Source organism: Phacochoerus africanus, chromosome X (genome assembly GCF_016906955.1).
Source record: "Phacochoerus africanus isolate WHEZ1 chromosome X, ROS_Pafr_v1, whole genome shotgun sequence".
Taxonomy (NCBI): Eukaryota; Metazoa; Chordata; class Mammalia; order Artiodactyla; family Suidae; genus Phacochoerus; species Phacochoerus africanus.
This window is the reverse complement of record NC_062560.1, coordinates 27,887,813-27,900,967: the sequence shown is the minus strand read 5'-3', so window position 1 is coordinate 27,900,967 and position 13,155 is coordinate 27,887,813. Positions and strand designations below refer to the sequence as shown.

At 35.6% G+C, this 13,155-nt stretch overlaps 1 protein-coding gene across 1 annotated transcript in view; it reads right to left on the bottom strand.

The window, feature by feature from the left end:
- The window catches only part of IL1RAPL1 (interleukin 1 receptor accessory protein like 1), a 1,415,748-nt gene that overhangs the window by 193,337 nt on the left and 1,209,256 nt on the right, over window positions 1–13,155 (bottom strand). The gene's annotated exons all lie outside the window — the stretch shown is intronic.

Sequence of the window (13,155 nt, the reverse complement as noted above, 5' to 3'; positions counted from 1 at the left end):
CCCTCATTTCCAACATATGCTTCAGTCAGACATTTTAATGGATATAAAGTCAACTTTCACATGTCTAGGTCTTTGTTTAGGCCTTTTCCTATTTACTTTGTCAGATAAAACTTTACTTATTTTCCAAGAATAAGTTCAATGAACACTTCAGTGGGACCCTTACAGACTATTTCAGGCAGAATTACTTCTGCCCTTTTTTTTCCATATATGTATTACTGTAGTACTAACTATATTACAGCCCTAATCACATTCTCTTTTAAGTATTGTTAGATTTTTATTTTGTATCCACCAGATCCTACAGTGGGTAGAGGATTAGAGAACATATCCTACTTATATCTCTAGCATGAATTAGTGGACAGGAACTGTGTATTTCTGGCACAGAGTAGAAACTTCATGACTGACTCTTCACCTAATCATGCAATATTCACACATTTAGGACCAGGAGTACATACAAAAAGTGTGTCTATTTCTTCTTTTCTTTCTATTTTCATACCTATAAGACATGTAGATTTAAGTGGAAAAACATGTTTAAAATTTTCTTTTGTTTCAATGTAGCCTTTAAAATGGTACAGTGGTAAACTGTACCATTTAAAAGTGTTAAATTCCACAACAGTTTACATAATCAGTGTATATAAGGGAGCAATAATAAAACTGAAAATGGTTCATTCAACTCTTTTTTTTTTTTTTTTGGCTTTTTGCCATTTCTTGGGCCACTGCCATGGCACATGGAGGTTCCCAGGCTAGGGGTCCAATTGGAGCTGTACCACTGGCCTATGCCAGAGCCACAGCAATGCGGGATCTGAGCCGCGTCTGCGACCTACACCATAGCTCACGGCAATGCCAGATCCTTAACCCACTGAGCAAGGCCAGGGATCGAACCCACAACCTCGTGGTTCCTAGTCAGATTCATTAGCCACTGCGCCACAATGGGAACTCCTCAACTCTTAATGAAATAATCAACCAATCACTGCATCAAATTTTTGGAATGCAATTTCTACATTGAAAGCCAATAAGTGCCAGAACAATTGTGTCCACAGAGAGAAACAGGTTTGTCAGGATCTGGAAAACTGGACAGGGAATGTCCCTTCCAAAGGAGACAGTGATACTCAGCTTCAGCAGAACATGAGTCCAATATTGCTAGCTTTTCAGTTTTTCAAGAGGGAAAATGGATGCCCACAGGAGACCTCTCAATTTCTAAATGTAGCCAGCCACTTGACACAGAACAAGAAACAGTATATGGTCTAAAAAAAAATGTACCTCAAGTCACATAGACCAGTAGCAGCTGAGTTTCAACTTATTTTAAGGATGCTGAAGAAGTTCAAAATTAGTGACCTTTCAAGAGTTCTGAGTCTCTCTGCAAGACAGACTAGGATTCACTGGCATATTATATTATAATAACTATTCTGTTTTAAAGACACAGAAAACATGTTTGCAGTTGCCAAGGGAAGGGGAAAAGGAATGGGATGAATGAGGAGTTTGGGGTTACTGGATGCAAACTATTAAATTTAGAATGGATAAGCAATGAGGTCCTTCTATACAGCACAGGGAACTATATCCAATCTCTTAGGATAGACCATGATGGAAGATAATATGAGAAAAAGAATGTGTGTGTGTGTGTGTGTGCGTGTGTGTGTGTGTGTGTGTGTGTATGTGTGTTTGTATGTATGGCTGGGTCACTTTGCTATACATCAGAAATTGGCACATTTTAAATCAATGTGTATTTAATAAAAAATATTAAGAATAAAGTATATTTAACAAGGGGTTTATGCTCTTGTTTTTATAAATAATTTTAGAAGTTCACAATTACACACACTCAAGTTCCTACAGTTTCACTGTAATAATATACTTTAGCCAGGTTTTATAGATTTTATTCAGGCATAAGGGAAGAAGAAACCCCATATAAATCTGGTTTGGGGCTGCCCCTTCCAATTTCTTGACAGATCTTGATATTCTCCTTGTAGCACCCAAGGACTCACTGCTTTATTGCAACTCCATCCCCTTTCCCTATTAATAGGATGTCTATTCTCTTCGGACTAACTTTGGCTCATATTTGGACCAAAGCAAACAAATTAAACCAACTCACAACAACATGAGAACTGTGGATAAAACGGCTTTAACGTATTATCATTTTCATGCTTATAGGAATATTTAAAGAAAAGCTATTAGATCACAGGCATAAATATCTGAGAGTCATAAGTTACTGGTGTGATTGCCAGATAAAGGACTAGAAGAGGCCTGCCTGGCCCTCTTAAAAATGTAATAGGTAGTAGAAATTTCTAGATGTCACCTGAATATCATTATGATTTTTAAAAATTGCTAGTAATCATTTAAATTCTCTGAGCATGCCATGGGTTATTGGATTTATTCTTTGTTAAAATTCCAGCATCTGTCATCAACTCTCAAAAGGAAATACTGATTGAGAATCTATAGCAATTATTCATAGTCACTGTAGAAACAAGATGGCATCACTGAAAATCGAGGATTCATGTACTATTAAAATAATATTTGTTTCATATTATTATGACTTACTATGCTAGCATTTCATAATCTGTGATATGAAAACAACATATAAGGAGGTATTTTGTAATCTTGAGACAATGTTCAGGTGATACTACCAACAACAACAACATGAATATTATAAGATCTTTAACGGTCTAAGTCTAATTAGCACAGCAGCTATGTTGGCTTATTTTCTTTTTATGCTGTCCACATTATAGCAATATGCTCTACAACCTGTTTCAGGAGAAGCTTCCATTTGTTGCTCTCATAATGCTAATATGGTTCAGGGAAATAGAAGGCTGAGGGTAGAATAGAGGAGAAGGGTCTAGTGATGAATCATTTTACTCCACATGAAAATATCTTCTTTGTCTCATGAAAACTGAAGAGATTTCATTAAGTCCACATGGATATATGTGACCATCCAATTCAATCTTGAGTCCAACTAAGTGCTTCAAGTTTGATAAGACTGCAGATGAAATGTTAAGGGTCTAATCTGCACAGAGTAGATCATTTTACTTTTCAGTTTATTTTATACCATAATTGGGTGGAAGTAATTTTTCACCTACTTTTAAGAATTTGTAACACTTTTACTTATACACACATACATATACACAGTAACATGAAGGTGGTTTTAATTAGATGTGAAAGATTATAGGATAAAACAGATAGAAACCCTTTTGTTATTGGAGCTGAGGGGATCTCTGTAGATTTTCAAAAATTAAAATAAAAAATTCATTTTAGCTAAAACATATCTTTCATTAGTAAATGCAGTAAAATTAATTTTTTGATATTTTTATTGTGCTCCTTCTTGAATTTTTAAAATATTTTTAGTCATAAATTAAAATTCCTCTTAGGGAAAAAACAAACTAGTCCACTGAAGTCATTCATCATCTAATATCCAGTAATGCTTAATAAAAGACATTCTAAATGTTGTCAGTATTATTTTCAATATTTCATGAAGATAAATAATGGTAAATTTAATAAATGTTGCACACAAGAAATGAACATCACCATGAAATGAATGCACTATTTCTTTTCACTTTGAGTGACCTTAGTGAAGCATTTGATATTAAGTGAAATTAAGTATACTTTCAAGTTCAATAATTTTTAATGCTTTATTTAAGGAATGCTACTATAATTTCAGTAGCTAAGAGGGAGCATGATCTATTTTAAAGAGCATGGATCTGGGAATAAGTAAACCTGAGTTCCAATGGGATGCAGCATCAAAGTGGTTGTGTGCTTTGGGCTTCAGTGTCCCATTGTGTAAAATGAGTCAATGGATTCTATCTCAGGTCCCTTCCAGTCTACTACTACATAGGTCTTACTCCAAGTATGTATTCTATTTGCACATTTCCAGCAGGCTGATAAATGTCCATCAATTTTATCACGTATAGCTTTAGGCCATGAATGTTTTCTTCCTTCTTTCTTTCTTTTTTTTTTTTTTTTTGTCTTTTCAGGGCTGCACCCGAGGCATATGGAGGTCCCCAGGCTAGAGGTCGAATCAGAGCTGCAGCTGCCGGCCTATGCCACCGCCATAGCAATGTGGGATCCAAGCCACTTCTGTGGCCTATACCACAGCTCATGGCAATACTGGATCCTTAACCCACTGAGCGAGGCCAGGGATCAAACCTGCGTCCTCATGGATACTAGTCAAATTTGTTTCCACTGAGCCATTACAGGAACTCTCATGACTGTTTTCAAATAACTAGTTTAAGTAGTTGTTTATTATCTTCTTATTCAATGTATGGCCCATGGACCAGCACCATCAGCATCACCTGAGTGCTTATTATAAATGTAGATTCTCAGGGTCTACTCCAGATCTACCCAGTAAGAATCTGTATTTTAACAAGATCCCCATGTGATTCATGGGAACATTCAAGTTTTAGAAGCATGGCTTAGTCCTAGATTCCTTCCCCAAACTGTTGCTTGTATATAGTTTGAAATGCTCACTATCATTTTATAGTCTAAATTTTATTATGAGAGACACATTTGGCTTAACGCACTCGCTTTCAAATTTTAAATATTTTTGGATGAATCACAACTCGTGTGTGGATTTTTTACTCCTTTGCTGTTGATACTAAAGGTATAAAAGTGAAGAGGCTAAAAAAGGTATAAAAGCAAAGAGCATAGAGTACTCCTATGGAAGGGTTTTCTGGCTTCAAATAATAGAATGCTAACCATGGGTGGCAGAGACAAGTGTCATATGAAGGTGGAAAAAAGAAAGTGTGTTCATTCATTTGTTCATCAGCAAAATATTTGTTGAGCACAGTGGTAGATTGGAGGATACGGCAGTGCCCAATCCCTGCCTTCATGGAGATTGTATTTTAGTGAGGGAGACTCCAATTTTAAATGTTACCTTCTAAGTCCTCTCAGTCACATAGAAATGCTTTACACTTTTAATCATGACCTCAGGCACAGCAATCTTAAAAGAACAATACATTTTTCCCCCTGGCATTTCCTATTTTAGGTATTTTGAGATTGTGCCCTACATCCTAGTTTTAATATGCAGGGTTTGTTTCCCATACTTTAGAAAGGAAGACACAAATCTGGTTTTTCATGTTGGCAAAATATTGGCAACAATTCTCATGTTCACATGCTTTCAAATTACAATGCAGATTAAACAAAATATATATGTGAGCAACATGTACTTGGTTGCACACAGCTTATTTGCCTTTGTAAAAAAAATCTGCAGTGTTAGTGTATTAGTGATATTAATGCCTTTTTCAAAGAATATATATTTTGCATATCTTTCATTTATAAAAAGCATAATGGTACAAATGAAAACTTTTTACAAGGTTAACTTATACGATTCCTCTAATAAACATTGAAAAATGTACTAAGAATTGGAATAATGTAGATTTTCATAAAAGTCATCTTTAATAAGTAAAATAAGGATCAAGAATATAATGTAACAGTATCAATTTTATTTAATATCTGGAAGAACATTTTTTAGTAAAGACCTAACTCACATTAGTATGTAATTTCTTGAAAGCTTTTTACAATTTTTCTAATTGCTATTTCTATCGTGATTTATATGTTTCAAATTTTCAGGGGAAGAAAATGAGAAAAAGTTCAGGCTGTTAGTGATTTCCATTGTCACTGATTTTGTATGGATTTGCTAAGCCAATACATCTGGATTTCAGGCCACTCAAAATAAAGAGGAGAAAAATCAGAATTGTCTAATTTGACATGTCCATGTGATTCATGAATACTAAAATAAAAGGGTGATTTTTCAACCAGTCTTGCCTATAATTAAATATGAGTAACTATATTCAGGCAGTAATAATTACCCAATCTCATACCAGCATAGATGAACAAAGACAACACAAAAGCTTCTCTTGTTTAGATGAACATAAACAATTTTGCCCTTGCTTTCAAGGCACAGACCTTACACAGTAATTAGGTTTAAATATAGTTCTGTTGTTTTTAAACAACAGATGGCTGCCATTTTGTACATCTTCCATTTTTATAGAAATATTTTATTGTTGGCTGAAAAGCCCAAAAGGATTTTCATTTATTATTCTGTCTACATGTCTCTTGGTTTGCACAAGAGACTAGCTAAGGAAAAAATAAGCTCTTGAATATGAAGGGTGAAAGTTTGGTAGCTCCCGATCCCAGGATCCACATGGGATTAGTGTCAAGGTTAGAGAACAAGGCAACAGTGGAGGTCAGGCAATTTTTAGGCTGAGTGTGAGTCTTATGATTCAACTAGCAATAAAGTAAAGCAACCATGACCAAAGCCGAGAAAGAGTTTTGGGTTTTATTGTACCCCATCCCCAGAGAGTAATCAATCAGTATTTTTTGAATGAATAAATTATATCCAGTAACACCTTGTGTGAAAGCATAAATCTTTACATTTTCTAATACAAGTCTTTGAAAGCAAGCATTTAAAGCTGTTTGCTCTAGCATCATATAACCAGCTATTAAGGAGCTTAAACACAGTTGCTAAAAAACTCATTTTTTAAAATGTGAGGGTTTACCCTCATATAGACAAAGCCTGAGTCTCTTTTATTTGAGGACTTATATTAGGTCATTATCACTGACCAATATTTGGAGTGTACTCACAACTGATCAAGAAGAGAAGATAAACTGTAAAATAGTCTAAATTACTTTCTCCAAATATCTTTTCAACTATCTTCTCTACCCCAGGCCCCTTTCTTCAATTCTAGGAAGCTGTAAAAGTCTGGAATATAAACTTTTATCTCCAAATGCTGAAAATTATAAAGACAAGGCATAAAGAGAATGCAAAAGTGAAGACAAATTCCTTGACCTCATGGAATTTAAAATCTAGGTTGGAGAGATGGTAAATGACACACTAAAATACAAGGCAGAGTGAGAAATAAATACTGAAGAGTGGGAAAGGCAGGTGAAAATGAAAGGAGTATAAGGAGGAAGCCAGGATTAATTGTGAGTCTGGGGACTAGGAAAGCAACAGCTTGGCCAAAAGAACTGTGACTGGTAAACAGGGGAGGAAGGGCACGCTGGCATCTTTAAAGGCCCTGAGAGCCTGCTATTATCAGGAAACTGCAAGGAGGTTCATGTGGCCAGAATATGAAGAAGGGACAAGAGATGAGGAGAGGCCTAGACCATATCAAGAAACCACATTGAGATGACGCTCTTTATTCTGTAGGCTGGGCCATAGTATTCAATAGGTTTGTGGTAAAAATGTCATGATCGAATACTTATGAAAGTCAATTCTGGTGCAAGTGAGAAAGCAACAAGTTCAGCAATAAGTGATTGAGATCTGAATTAATTTCATTTGAGGATGAAGTACAGGAGAAAGGATAGAGAGGGACTTGGAGAAAGGAAATAATTGTTGATCAAATGGATATGGTGAATAGTAAGGGTAAAGATGTGGGGGTGGCAAATAAGGTAGACTCCAAAATTACTCTGAGTGTTTGGCTTGGTAACTGGAAGGATACTACTTTCATTACATTACTCAAGGAAGACAAAAGAAGAGACTATGTCTTAGTTTATATATATATATATAACTTAGTATACACACACACACACACACACACACACAGACACACACACACACACCATCTATTCCTCAGCTTAATACTTGCTATTCTCTCTATCAGGAACATTGTTCCCACCCCTCAACACACAAGTTAACTCCCATTCATCATTCAGGTCTCAGCTAAAACATTATTTCCTCAGAGAAGTCTTCCCTCTGCACTGAAACAGTAATAGGTGCCCTTACTATAGGTTCTCATTTTACGCTCGACTTCTTTATATATTTGCTTCTTTATTCTATGCCTGTTATCCCAATAGACTGAAAGCCCCAGGCAGGTCTTGTTCATCAGTGAATGCCCTTCACCTAGGGCACTGAATTCATACCAACTTGTTTGGTAAATATTCAATAAGTGAATGAATACCTGATGAGTTTCTTTGTTAATGGGGTGAGCAATGGCACATGACCTGTCTGTGTTTCCCTTTTGCTTCTCACAGGGTAACTATTTCCATCCGAAGCACATCTCACAAAAGCACACCATTCTCCCAACTTCTTTTCCCTCTTTGCTTGTCTAATCATCTAAGGAGATTTCTCTCCCTTAGCTCTTTAACTTACTTGTAAGCTCCCAAACAACCCCAATGATGAAAAAGTGTAGGAGTAATGAAAGTAACAACTAGGAAATGGAAAGTGAATTAGAATATAATGACTCTCTCAAGTTCAAGGCCTTTGAAAATGCCCTTATTCTCTGTTTACAACTCCCACCAAAGTCTTCATCTACCTCCTGTCTTTCTCTAATTAGATCTACTTTCCTTTAGCATCATGCTTAAGGCATAAAATAAAAATCTTAGTGATTTTGTTTAGGTTTCAATTACCCTTATTTTATGGCACTGGTTCTATTATTTTTCCTCTTTTCTAGTTCATTCATTTTATTACTTAAAATTATATTTTCTTGCAGTAAGAACACTTAATACAAGATCTACCTTGTTAAAAATTTAAGTATAAAATACAGTATTGTTGATTATAGGTACAATGTTGTATGGAAAATCGAGAGAAATCCTTCATCTTGCTTAACTGAAACTTTGTCCTTTGATTAGTGATTTCCCATTTTCACCTCTTCCCAATCCTTGGGAACCAGCACTACACTCCAGTTTTTTTTTTTTTTTTTTTAACAACAGGGATTTATTTTCTCACAGTTCTGGAGGCTGGAAGTCCCATATCAAGGTGCCTTTAGGATTAGTTTCTGGTGAGGAACCTCTTCCTGGCTTGTAGAGAACGACTTTCTCTTTGTGTCCTCACATGGCCTTTCCTCTGAATCTATGCACAGAGGGATCTCTGGTGTCTCTTCCTTTTCCTATGAGGAAACCGGCCCTATGGGATTAGGGCCTCACCCTTACGACCTCAGTTAACTTTCATTACCTCCTTAAAGGTTCTATCTCTAAGTGCAGTCACACTGGGAGCCCATTACACTCTGTGACCCTATGAATTTGACTATTTTAGATACTTCATATGAGTGAAATGTAGTATTTGTCTTTCTGCAACTGGTTATTATTTTCATTGCAAAGACACAGTACTTCTTGTGTAGTACAGTAAGGAAAAGTATATTTAAACTGGAAATTTAACCATGATTATAACATTGATTTTTTCAACCATTTGAAAATAATGAAAACACCTTATTTCAAGAGAAAACATTAATGAAGATACAATTTAAAAACACATCAAAATGGACCCCCTTGGTGTGAAGTCAAGCTATTTACAGATCCCATCACAGCCTCCATGTCTTACCAAGACAAGTTCTTCAGCAGTACTTGGTGGAGAAGTTTGAACTACATTATTTCTATAGGAACACATTTCTAGTTCAAAATTTCTGACAACAAAATCTAAAAAAAAATTCTCTGTATAGTGGATTTTTATGTATCAAGAATTATATCCACTAGAACCTTATAAATTAGGATTTTAACTAGATAGAGAGATAAGCCATTGATAACTTAGCATGATGCTCATGTATATTTTAAAATCATATTATTATTGCTTTAATGTTGTTTATGAAAGGGACTTATTCAAATCTTTCACTATTATTCACAATTTTTCTCAGCTTTATTGAGATATAATTGACAAATATCATTGTGTGAGTTTAAGGCATACAATAAGTTTGTTTGACACACACACTATAATATGTATTAACAATTTTTTGGCCTAATTATATACAAAGTTCACAAAGCTCCACAGACTTTTCTTTGAGACATTGTATATGTTCAAATTTCTTATGTTATGAACATAATGACAATTGGAAAATTGCTATTGATAATGAGAAGCCTTATATGCATAGGTCATTCCCGTGTAGCCCTGCAAGTACAGTTATTTTTTGATCAAATCATCTTTACAAAGGAAAAATTTTTTCCAAAAAAGAATAGTTTAGAAGTTATTTACCTGAATAAGCCATTCTTTTAAAAAACAGAGGTAGAGAGGGAGGGTGGGAGAGAGGGAAGGGCGTACTACTGAAGGGGGTCTGCAAATAGTAGGTTCTCATATTTGAAGCTCTACATTACTAGATTTTTACGAGTGCCGCATACACACAATGCCACATACATACAATGTATGTGTTGTACATATGGTTTCCATATTTGTGTATATAGTATTGTATGTTCATGGGGCATACAATTTGGAGACCATAAATATACCTGTTCAAACCTCAACTACTTTATAATTTAAAGTCAGGCCTTGTAGGTATATTTTTAATTATGTTATTTCTCCAGGTCCTAGCATTGCAAAACATACACATGTGCACCTGTGTATGTGCATGAAAACACACACACACACCCCCTGAGACATTTATTAACCCAGATGAACTACAAAGATATCCACATCATCATTAGCCCTATATCTTCTCTAAAGATAGAGGCAGAAGTCAGGTCTGCAGTGTTATTTTGCTATAGCTTGCAACTCTGAAAAAGCACTGATGTCCAAGGTAATGACAGAGATGAATTCAATGAGAGACAATTTAATAAGAACACATATGAGTTGAGCTGTGCTGAATCAAAATATTAAATTTAAATTAAACTCTTTCTTATGTAGTTGGAGTCATAATTAAGTTATAAGCTTTAATCTCTAAATCTAAATGCAATTATGCTAAAGCGACCACACATTGACAGATAAAAGTTCCTCACTACATTAACTCAAATGCAAATTTCTGAGCTACAGAAATACATGGGTTCAGAAAGAGAAGCAATGGTAATTAAACATACCCAGTTGATGAATAAGTCATTGAAACCCATGCTGCTGCTGGAAACTAGCAGAAGGAAAGTGGTGAAAACAAGCTTAAAGAGTCTTTATCCTCAGTGCCATCTCTAGTTGAGCACAGACAACCAACACAGAAAGGAAACAATTACTTAGAGACAAAACATTATGAAAAAAACTCTTTGCCTTATTACTAGCCTTGGAATGTTTCCTCATAAATTCAGCGAAGTTGTAGGACCAGAGTTAATTGTGTACTTACTTGTACCTACCTCCATTAGCATTACTTCAAATCGACATATTTTGAGCAGAGAAAAAAGTTTTCCCCTTACAATATCATCAACTCTTCCATGTGATTTTTTTTCCCTGTGGCCACACCCAAAGGATGAGGAAGATCCAGGGCCTTGGACTGAACCCACGCCACAGCCACAGCAGTGACCTGAGCCACGGCAGTGACAATGCTAGATGCTTAACTCACTTCGCCACCAGCAAACTCCTTCCACGTGATTTAAAAAACAAACAACCCTCCCCAAACCTAGAAACGGCACTGAATAAGTAGCAAGGGGTAAAACTACTCTAAGATCATAGCATCACTGCAGGATCCATTAAAAGGAATTCATGAGGAAATGATAATAACAATGACCCACAGCAATTTCCCACAAATGGAGAAGAGTACTGCCTTCCCTCTGTAACAGTGTTGGGAATAAAGGTGGAAAGTGCCCACTTATCAAGGGCTAAAGCCAAGAAGAGGAGAAACTAATCAGCACTTGGTTTCACTGCTAACCCCCTTTTTTATTCCACCCTCTACTCCAATGGACAATAGAAATTAACTTCTACACACTACACTGAACAAAAAAACATTTAAAATCTTATCTTGAAAGAAAATAAATCAATGCTATTTGAATTCAGTATTAAAGCACAGTAATGAAGAAGCATGTAATGAAGTTAAGGACTTTCTTTCTATGACACTGACTCTGATCACAGACCTCAGAATTTCAAGTGAAAAGATCAGCAGAAGGATACTTAGCTTCGGCATTCTTCACAAAGGATGGCACATACACAAACCCATACACATATGTACAGATGTATACACAAAGAAAACTCATAAATGGTTTGTAATGATGATACAATCATCAAGATATTACATTAATATGTATCCCATTTATGGATGAACACATACTGTCTGAGAAGGTTCTGTCATACCATAAATATCTCATTATCAAAATTATATAATAAAATTGACAATGAATTATTTTTACATTTTAAAATAAAAGGGGGAAATTCCTTTTCAAGGACAGAAAAAATTTGTACTTCAACATGGCCTAAGTCAGAAATACTGTGCTGCATTTTTCTCTTAAAAAGGGAGCTGGAATTGATCGTAGAAGCAAATAGATAAATAGCACAGGTTAAAGTGGTTTGCTCTCTACTATTTATTCAAGACATCACAGTTTCTTATGATTTTCCAAACATTGACCCCAAACTATTGAAGATCAGGTAAGAAAAGAGACATTTGTTTTATTTTTCTTACACTTTTCCTTCCTGTAATGGGAATTCAAACAACAGAGAAGCCCTTCAAAATATCTTCTACAAAGCCTTGACTGGTTTCATGTGCAGATATATTGTAAATGACGGGGTTTAAATCTATAAAACATGGAAGAATTACTTTTTCCACCCTTTCGTTTAGGGAAAATTCATCCCGTGTAACATTATTTTTTTTTGTCTTTTTTTTTTTTAGGGCTGCACCCGCAGCATATGTAGCTTCCCAGGCTAGGGGTCGAATCGGAGCTGTAGTGTCTGCAACCTACACCACAGCTCACAACAACACGGGATCCTTAACCCACTGAGCAAGGACAGGGATTGAACCCGATTTCTTATGGATGCTAGTAGGGTTAGTTAACCACTGAACAACGACGGGAACTCGCAGTGTAACATTCTTTATCTGAACTGACATAGCAACATTTTCCTTTGAAAAACACGGGACATTGTTGGAAGGAAATGGAGTGATTCAAAAACTATGATACACAGTCACACTCATTCAGGTCCATCCAAGGTAGACATATATATTTTTGGACACAATTTTATCTCTGAAAACTTTCATACCTTCCTGCGTAAAATATTTTAAACTTGGAGGTGACACTCATGGTAGCATAAAACCTTAGAAACCATCAGGTCTGCATTCTTTTTGTAGGCACATCTAGTAACAGCCTCAGGAAACAATAATTTTCTTGAACTATGAATGTTGAGATGGAATTACCACTTCCATAGAGCCTCCTATTCTACCCATTCTGTGGAAATTGTCACTGAATTCTACTCTCTCACAAAACAAGATATAAGTCAATAGTTCATTAGTGGATGGAAATGTCCTTTAGATATAAATAGTAGAACTGCAAATTTGAATTAAAAATTTAGATATAAGAGACATGTATTTAATTTTGCCATGGTGTGTGAAGTTGCCAAGTAACACCCAA